This window comes from Gopherus flavomarginatus, chromosome 7 (genome assembly GCF_025201925.1).
Source record: "Gopherus flavomarginatus isolate rGopFla2 chromosome 7, rGopFla2.mat.asm, whole genome shotgun sequence".
Lineage (NCBI taxonomy): Eukaryota > Metazoa > Chordata > Testudines > Testudinidae > Gopherus > Gopherus flavomarginatus.
Window position 1 is genome coordinate 101,061,489 of NC_066623.1, and position 10,121 is coordinate 101,071,609.

General features: G+C 48.6%; 1 protein-coding gene across 1 annotated transcript in view; it reads right to left on the reverse strand.

Annotated features, from left to right (window-relative positions):
• Positions 1–10,121, reverse strand: part of HOOK1 (hook microtubule tethering protein 1) — a 194,895-nt gene that overhangs the window by 111,742 nt on the left and 73,032 nt on the right. The window lies entirely within an intron of this gene.

Here is a 10,121-nt window from a genome sequence, read left to right on the forward strand (position 1 = left end):
CTGGGAGGAGTTGTGTGTGTCTATATGTCAGTACCAGTCAGAGGCAGCTAGAAAGCAAGGGGCGAGGACCAGAAGACAAACGAGACAGCCAGAGAATCACCTAGTAGTCGCCCTAAGAGAAAGGCAAGAGCGCTTTTTCGGGCAGTGTGCTGGCTATAAGGAAGCCTTGGAATTATAAGCAAGGAAACTACTTGTATGACAGGGCCGCCCGGGGGCGGAGGGGGCAAGTGGGGCAATTTGCCCAGGCCCCGGGCTACGCAGTGGCCCCCACAAGAATGGGTGAGGCTCCAGCCCCAGCCTGACCCAATCCCGTCTCTGCCCCTCTCCCGGAGCCTCAGCGCATCTAGCAGCGTCTCTTGACAGCGGCAACATGGCTCTGGCGGGGCCCCTGAGCTCTGCCCTGCTCAGAACCACATGGTAAGGGGGCAGGGCTGCGAGCTCCAGCGGGAGCTGAGCTCCCTCAGCTCGGCCTGGAGCTCGCAGCCCTGCCCCCTGACCACTCGGCTCTAAGCCAGGTGGAGCTCAGGGGCCCCGCCGGAGCCACGCTGCTGCTGTCCAGGGATGCTCCTGGAAGCGCTGAGGCTCTGGGTGAGGGGGGAACCAGGGGTAAGGGGCCAGAGCCCGTGGGGTTGGCTAAGGGGCAGGTAGTCCTGGGGACAGGGAGGGGGCAGAGGTTGGGAGGGAGGTCAGGGGACAGGGAACGGGGGGGGGTTGGATTGTGGGTGTTCCGGTGTCTGTCAGGAGTCAGCAGGGGGTGGATAGGGGTCAGGGCAGTCAGGGGACAGGGAGCAGGGGTTCAGTCCTGGGGTGGTGGTTGGGGGGGGTCTCTGGGGGATGGTGGGGGGCAAGGAGCAGGATGGGTTGGGGATTCTGAGGGGGCGGGCAGTCGGGGGGCAGGTGGGTGCGGGTCAGATAGGGGGCAGGGCCAGGCTGTTTGGGAGGCACAGCCTTCCCTGCCCTAAAGCTTCTTCAGCAGTTTGAGGCTTGCAGAAGAGCCAAGCTGTTAGCTTTTCCATTAGGGCTACCATCCCTTTCACTTCTCAAATGCCAAATTATAGTCTATATTTAATTTCAGTGCCATAGGGAGATTCACGTCAGGGGAAGGTAGCTTCATTTAAAATTAGCCACTGGGGGAGGGATCACATGAGAAGAGCAATATCCTGCCCAACCCTACCAAGGGAGATCCCCATCCCCTGTGGCTCCAGAGGGGTTAATTCAGTGGTTCTCAAACTTTTGTACTGGTGACGCCTTTCACATAGCAAACCTCTGAGTGCGACCCCCTCCCTTATAAATTAAAAACATATAGTTAACACTATTATAAATGCTGGAGGCAAAGCAGGGTTTGAGGTGGAGCTGACAGCTTGCAGCCCCCAGTAATAACCTCATGACTCTCTGAGGGGTCCCGACCCCCAGTTTGAGAACCTCTGGGTTAATTTAATTTTAGCACCCTGTGCCCATTCACATGCATGTGCTATTTTGAGCATTTCAGTTTTCACAACATAGGCTCATCCCAGATTCTGGAACAAGCGCAAATGCTCAGTTCGCGGAGTATGTACATAAACTATACTAAACTATACTAAAGACAAACCCACAGTAACATTCTCCAGTTTGTGAGGTATCCCATGGAGCCAGTCTTAGGAAACTGATAAATGCATGAGGTTAAGTCCATTAATGGCTATTAGCCGGGATGGATAAAGAATGGTGTTCCTAGCCTCTGTTTGTCAGAAGGTGCAGATGACGGCAGGAGAGAGATCACTTGATCATTACCGGTTAGGTTCACTCCCTCTGGGGCACCTGGCATTGGCCACTGTCAGAAGACAGGATACTGGGCCGGATGGACCTTTGGTCTGACCCAGCATGGGCATTCTTATGATCTTATGTTCTAAGCTAAATGAACCCAAAGTCATGGAGACAGATATGAGTCGAGGAAGCCAGCAGAGTATCAGAAACCTGGAAAAATCTCTGACTGGATGGGCTCAGGCATTTGGTCACAAGCCGAGGTGGTTCAAAAGTTTTAGATTTTTTTTAAGCAGAATTTTTTGATTGTTTCTTTAAACAATCAAACACAGCAAGCAGCAAACATGTGGCCACGCACTTCTGAAACCCTAGAACATGTTCAGGTTTTGGCAGACTAATTTCAGCTTTTCAATTAAAAAAACCACAACAAATTTTGAAGGAAAGCAGACATTGTCCGTGATTTTTTTGCTTTTAAAAAACCCCTAGTTTTTGATCGAAAAAAAGTTTTGACGGTAAATATTTGTCCAGCCCTTTTAATGAGCTGTAGTGCCTTTTAGCACTAGCTGATGCTGAGAGCCCGTGATACCCTATAAAGAAGTTTTCTCAAAACTGGGTTTGTGCTGAGATACAGAAGGTTTAAAAATGTTTATTTTTCCCAGGGCTGCCCGTGGGGGGGGGGGGAGAAAAAGTGGGGCAATTTGCCCCAGGCCCCGCAGGAGCCCCCATGAGAATATAGTATTGCAACTTTTTTTTATGGAAGAGGCCCCCAAAATTGCTTTGCCCCAGGCCCCCTGAATCCTCTGGGCGGCCCTGTTGTATGATCATCCAGCAGTCAAGGGAACAGGAGTTTACACATTTTTACAAATAAACAGGATTGTATATATATAAAAACAGCCCTGCCTGATCAATTTCTCCTCCAAATGGAAACACCCCTCAAGGCCCCCCTGTTAACTGGCTAAACTCTCAGGTTAAAAAAAGGGGTGACAATAATAAGTTACAGGAACTATATTGCCAAAGCTAGTAAGCAATGAAATACATGCATTAATTTACTGACTACAGGGCAGACAGCTCTGGAAGACGTACCAAACGCTGTACAAATGCATAAATGACATCATCATCATCAACCTCATTAACTGTATTGTAGTCACACTTGTGATCAGGGCCTCATTCTGCTAGGCACTGAGTCAGAGAGTCCATCCAAAAGGGACAGGAAAAAAGTACCAGAAATAAACTATTATTAGCTCTGTTTACTGATTACTTGCCCAAGGTCACACAGGGCGTCTGTAGCAGACCGGTGAATCAAACCCAGATTTCCCGAGGCCAAATCAAGCGTCTTAACAAGACCATCCTGCCCCTCTTTGAAAATAAGCTTTATACCTGTACATTACGGAGGATGCTGGATTTTTTTGGTGGTGGTGGGGAGAGGGGAAGAGGCATGAAACATTGCACAGGTAAAATACAGTGTGTGCTTTTGGGCTTCATCAAATGCTCTTTTCCAGTCACTGAATCTCTTTTTATACTCTCACCATAAGTATATTCAACAGAACCATGCAGGGACATGCTCTTGTTTTCCAGTGTGTGGCTCGCATCACCACCTTTCTCATGAAGTTACTGGAGGTGACAAATCTAGTCTAATTGCTACACATTACACATTGTCTGTGAACAGGTCATACGCATTTAAAAAATTCCTCTTTAGCTTCCACGTCCCTGGGAGAAAAAACGGAGTGGGGATTATGGGGGGGTAACAGCGCATGGAGAGAAGCCTAATGATTATTAATGTTCCTTTCCAGTGGCGGTTAAGGATACGCACAACTCCTTGCAGGAAGCACTTTGTGCACATACACACACATCCCAACTCCCGCAACCAAAAGAGCAGGAAGAACATGGAGTTCAGCTGTCTTGACCATGGAGTGTTAGGAATGAGAAAATAATTTAAAAACAAATGAAAAAAACCCAGCTAGCCAGTGATGTGCCGCTGTTCTAATGAGAGTAGCCTTCTAAAAACAGTGCTAACATATGTGACATCACCTGGATAAAAGTCTCTCCTTCCTCCAGAAGTCCCACCCAGCCCAAATGCCACCCCATCAAAATCTATATATCCTTTATGTCCCTGCCCTGCAGTCAATACCTCTCAAGTCACAAATGCGCTTTCTGTCCCAGCACCTCATGGAAGGTCCTTGAAGCGGGGCTCTTAGCAGGCAGCTCTCCCTCAGCAGCAGTGATGGTAGGTAGGTCAAATTGGAGAAATGGTCTGAAATCAATATGATGAAATTGAACACAAATGAGCAGTACGTCATTTAGGAAGGCAAAAAAAAAATCAAACGCACAACTACAAAATGGGGACTCATTTGCTAGAAGTAGAACTGTTTGAAAAGGATCTGGGGATTATAGGGAAGCACAAATTGAATAGGAGTCAACAATGTGATGCAGGTGCGAAAAAGGCTCATACAATTCTGGAGTGTACGAACAGGTGCATGGTATGTAAGACATGGGAGCACAGTTGCCAACTTTCACGCGGTAAATAAGAACCCCAACTTTCACAGTAAGACAAAAATCAATCTACTCCCATTTCAAAACAAGCCAGTCCCTGAGAACCCCAACATGCAATGTGACTAGATCTCCCCCACCCCTCCAGCATGCGGTCTGGGATGGTGGTGGGCCCGCTGGGCACTCCTGACTCTCTCCCTTCCTTGCCCCCCACTTGCCCCTGCTTGCCAGGAGTCGATCAAAAAAAGAAGCAACAAGCCAAACAAGCTACGAGCCAAAAAGTAGCCAATGAGCAACTCAGAAGTCAATTAAGCCAAAAACGAGCCCAATTTCTGTGGTGGTTTTATTTTATTTTATTTTTAATGTTTGGTAGGTTTGGCATGTCTGCATGTGAGGTAACTGTCCCTCTCTGCTCAGCACTGGTGAGGCCTCCACTGACGTACTGTGTCCAAAGCTGGGCACCACACCTTAGAAAAGATGTGGAGAACCAGGAGAAATGGTTCAGAGGAGAGCAACAAAAATGACCCTGACGTGGGAGGCAAGATTAAAGCTCGGCATGTTATTCTTGAGATAAGATCTGATAACTGGCTGCACTTATGTTTAGGGCTATTCTCCATGTCCACTGAAGGCAGGACAAGAGCTAATGGGTTTAATCTACAGCAAGGGAGAGTTATGTTAGATAGTAGGAAACAATCTGTCTAACTATGAGGGTAGTTAAGAGGCAGAAGAGACTTCAAAGGGAGATTGTGGAAGCCCTATCACTGGAGGTATTTAAAAACAGATTGGACAAACACCAGTCAGGGATGGTCTAGATATACTTGGTCCTGCCAGAGTGCAGGGGACTGGACTTGATGATTCCGGGTCTACATTTCTATGGTTCTGTCCTGCTGGCAGGGGGCTAGCCCTGCAGCCTCCAGACATGCTCAGTGGGTGACTAGCATGCTCCAACAGTGGTCTGTGTGACTGCTTAAAAAATGGGGCAGCAGGGTTATTATGCTTCTAGAACCTGTGGGGCTTGAGCAAGATAAAAAAGCAGATGACATCCGTTCGCTCTCCCGCACACACATCCCTTCCCCTCCTACTGCAACGTATCGAGAGCTCTTTGCAGTCTGGGAGGTGGAATGATGTCACACGGAATCCATATTCCAGCACGTGCAATGATCCATTTACTGATACAGTTCAGTGACCTTTCTCTTGAGCTTTGGACACACTTCATGTTTTATGGCAGCTGGAGGCTGCCGCTCAAGTGCTTGCCAAGTCACTCTGCTCCCGCCTAGGGACTGCCTCTCCAGCGCTCCTATTGGCCTAGCTGAGGAAAATAGAAACCTAAACTCTAGTTTCAGCCTCTCCCCACTAGCTACATTGTTGCCACAGTTCTTGGACTTGGATTTCTAGCAAGCAATAGCTAGCGTGCGCTCACACTAACAAGCATGTGTCAAACATAGGACTAGCATGGTATCCCTTTAAACAGTTCTGCCCCCTCTAGTGGTGCTCGCTGTGTTATGTTGCAGGTGCCCCTAGAAGCCTACAGTAGCCATGTGTATATGCAGCTACGCCTGGCAGGTTGGATAGTGTTAGTAAACAGTGTTATCTGGGCCGCACCCTGCCTGTGTGACGCCAAAATTATAGTGCAAAGCTGGTGAGGGCTCAGTTCAAAGAGCTTGAAAACTGCTCAGGGTGCAGGGAGAGGTGTTGTTAGGGGCTGTGTGTGGGCAGGGTGAAGGCAGGGGGTAGCTAGGAGCTGTGAGCAGGGGAGTCGCTCAGGGTCCAGGCATGCCATAGCCAGGGGCTGTGTACTGGGAGGGATGTAGCTCAGATACAGGCAGGTGATAGCTAGGGGTTGTGTGCTGGGAGGGATGTAGCTGAGGGTGCTGAGAGGGTTGTAGCTTAGCATGTAGGGAAAAGGGTAGCTAGGGGCTGTGTGCAGGCAGGGAGCAGCTCAGCAGGTAGGTGGGGAGTAGCTACGGGTGTGTGCCGGGAGGGGGTGTAGGCAGGCAGGGAGTAGCTAGGGGTGTGTGCCGGGAGGGGGTGTAGGCAGGCAGGGAGTAGCTAGGGGTATGTGCTGGGAGGAGGTGCAGGCAGGCAGGGCTAGCTAGGGGTGTGTGCTGGGAGAGGGTATTTCATACCACATTTGGATGAAGTTTGCCCCAGGACAGGAATGCTACCTCTCCTCCTCCCCATCCCCGGCCCACTGCTGTGCTCCACTGCCACCATGCTGCCCCTCCCCACCTCCCCCATGGAGCTGCTGCTGGCTGAGCTGATTGGGATCAGGACCCTGCCTCCTGAACTGCTGTGCAAAGCCAAGTGGGGCATGAGGTCAGGATAGGGTGACCAGACAGCAAGTGTGAAAAATTGGGACAGGTGGTGGGGGGTAATATGAGCCTATATAAAAAAAAGACCCTAAAATCGGGACTGTCCCTATAAAATTGGGACATCTGGTCACCCTAGGTCAGGATGTCCCTTTCCCCCTGCCCATCATGTACTCAGGGCAGGCAGAGTACACCCCCTCGACTCAGCCCCTGTTCAGAGAAGTTGCCCCCACTGTGCCAACTCTGGACTGAGCGCCCAGCCAGCCCTGCAGCAACATCGCCCCCGGGCCCTCAGCCACAGCTTCTTCATGCACCCGAGCTACACCCCTTCTGGCAGATAGTGCCTAGCTACCTCCTGCCTGCACACTGAGCTACACAGCCCCTAGCTACCCTCACCTGCACCCTGAGCTACACCCCTCCTAGAACACAGCCCCTTCCTACAACCTGAGCAACCCCCTTGCCTGCACAGAGCCCCTAGCTACCCACCCTGCTTGCTCCCTGAACTATACCCCTCCCAGAACACAGCCCCAGCTCCCTCCTGCCTGCACCCTGAGCTACAGCCCCTTCCTACAACCTGAGTGACCCCCTGCCTGCACCTTGAACTAACCCCTTTCTGCACATAGCCCCTAGGTACCCCCTCTCTACACCCTGAACTACACCCCTCCTCATGCACAGACCCTTGTTAACCCCCTCACCTGCACCCTGAGCTACCCCACTCCCAGCACGCAGCCCCTAGCTACTCCCCCTTCCTGCACCCTGAACTACACCCCTCTCTGCACATAGCCCCTAGGTGCCCCCTGCCTGCATCCTAAGGCACTTCACTAAATGGCACCCTGGCCAGAGTCCACCGCCAGATACTATTCTGAAGGGCGAATTCGAAATGAGTAGGGTAGAAGGAACTGAGAGTGGAAATTACTAAACCAGCAACAGACGGGAGGGACCAGGGAGACAGATGGTGCGTGAATTTCAACCTAGCCCAGTGTAATTCAGTGAGGAGAGGGCAGTGACACTGAATAAGACCCATTCAAGGGTGGAGGAAGCCATATTATCGCTACTCTTTTTATTTTTAGTCACAGAAAAGCCTGGAAAAAAATCTGGAAGGGCAACCCTGGAAGAAGAGACTGCTAAGGCTGTACACGAGTGGAGTCTTGATCAAATCCTGAGGGCAGCTAATGAGGCTAGACACACCACTGCTTTTTGACCTAATGGCAAACCTATGGGTGAGGATGGTAAATAAGTAAGAAACAGGGGGGTGGAAAATGAATACAGGCAAATAATTTGCAGGCCTTGTAATAAACGTTGAGCATGTTTGATCAGGTAGGTGTCAGTAACAGGCATACTAAAGCCAAAACACTTTGTTACTGTGTAAAGATATAGAGAAGATCCATGACAGAATTTTAGTTGTTAGCGAGCAGGTGGGCTAGCCCCACTCTCCTGACCAGTTGTTTTTAGGTAACTGCATCCTGCCTCTCTCAAATAACCCTGCATTAAATACATCCAATGTATTTTATTTTTAAAAAACTTTTTTGGTGTCACGCACATGGTAAATAGCTGTTGTTTCAGTCCAGCATTTCAAGAGCAGCTAACTTAATTCCAGTAAAACACGTTATACTTATGTACTGAGCATTTGTTACTCTATTGTGTAGAACAGCTGGCATGCTATCAACAGCTATACCTCCAAGACGACCTCACAACTTCGATCATTACACCCATTTTTTGGAGGCGTTAATTTTATGACTCTTTCATTTTTTGAGGCTGCAATTTTCTGGGCCTGCTCTCAGTCAGTGTGTGAAATTTTTCACTTTAGAGTGTATGTGGCTCAGCCTCTTTTATTTTGTATATGGGGTGGGTTCCCCCTCCCCATCAATGCTGTGGATGTGAGAGTGAGAACGATGTGTGGAAATGATACTTTAATGATTTTTTGGTCTAACCGTGAAATGTCTGGGGGCTGGAAAGGTGCATTTTATTAGGGAGAGAATTCTTAAGGAGGTGCTTTCCAGGAGCCTGGTTGTTTGGCTGGTTTAGGTTTGAAATCATAGCTGGTGTATAAATTTTAACAGCAGCTTTTTCTGTTTTAAAGCAAAGATGGCTGAACCACACGAAAAACATACTGGAATCCTGGCTAGGTGCAGTGGCTGCTGCTCACTGAACTGTATATAGTCACTGTGGAGGGAGGGAGGGAGGGTTGATTGCTGCTTAATATACTTGTCCAGCTCTTTTAGTTTTCTTTGATGTATACAAGGGATGGGATGCAACAAAAACAAGCAAGACATTGAGCTATCATGCACACACTTCTCAAGTCCATCCTTTCTGCTCAGGTTCTTATTTGTTTGCATCATCTTTTCTGTTAACAGTGCTCATTGAGAGGACTAAATTTCAGTCATCTTTCAAATCTCTCTTTAAAACGTAACACTGAAAATGGTTTTTATCCCATGATCTCAGTGCTTTACAAAGGGTGGACAAGGATCCTTGTTTCCTTTTCACAGATGAGGACACAGACACAGAGATGAGTCCCTTGCCTAGGTCAGGTTTCAGAGTAGCAGCCGGGTTAGTCTGTATCTGCAAAAAGAACAGGAGTGCTTGTGGCACCTTAGAGACTAACAAATTTATTTGAGCGTAAGCTTTTGTGGGCTACAGCCCACTTCATCAGATGCATGGAGTGGAAAATACAGCATCCGAAGCTCATTGGTGCGTGGCATTGGATAGTTGTCGGGACGAGTTACCGCATTTAGCTTACATCTGTAGCATGTTTTGGATCTCCCATTCTATAGCAGCTTGGGCATGAGGAGACACTCGGTAGGGTGGGGTTGTAATTGGGTGAGCATTACCTGTGTCAATGGAGTGGTATGCCCATTCAGTCCATCCTGGGGTGACTGAGAACAATGGGGCAAAGCTAGTGCACAGCTTCTTGATCTGTTGCCGCTGCAGACGTTCCAAGGTTGTGGAGACGTTCACCTTTTCCACGCCACCGTCACTTTTTCCTTCGTAGTAGACACCTTCAGGTCACTCAGCGTCATCTTCTCCCTGGGCTTTAAACTAACAAACCTTTAAGTCTCTGGAATAAAAGGGCTTGAGAGAATTAACATGGTACACTTTAGGCTTTAGGGAGGAAGTGGGAAATGCTATGAGATAGTAAACAGCTTCGACCGTGAATGGCCCTTCCCATGACGCCTCCATCTTATGGGCCTGTTGTGCCGTCAAGACCATAACCTGGTCTCCTACTTTGAAGGAACGCTTTCTGGTATGTATTAAAATTAAATTAAAGAAAGAAAAGTAAAAATTATCTCTGTAAAATCAAGATGGAAAATGTTTACAGGGTCCTCAGCTCATATAGACTAGAGGGACTCCCTCCCCCCAGCCTAAGATACAAGTTACAGCAAACAGAGGTAAAATCCTTCTAGCAAAATACACATTCACAAGTTAAAAAAACAAACATAAGTCTAATCCGCCTTTTCTAGCTAGTACTTACTATTTTGAACATAAAAGACTGTTTCAGAAAGATTGGAGAAACCTACGGTGCATGTCTGGTCCCTCTTAGCCCCAAGAGAAAACAACAAACAAAAAAACCAGCACAAACAAAGACTTCCC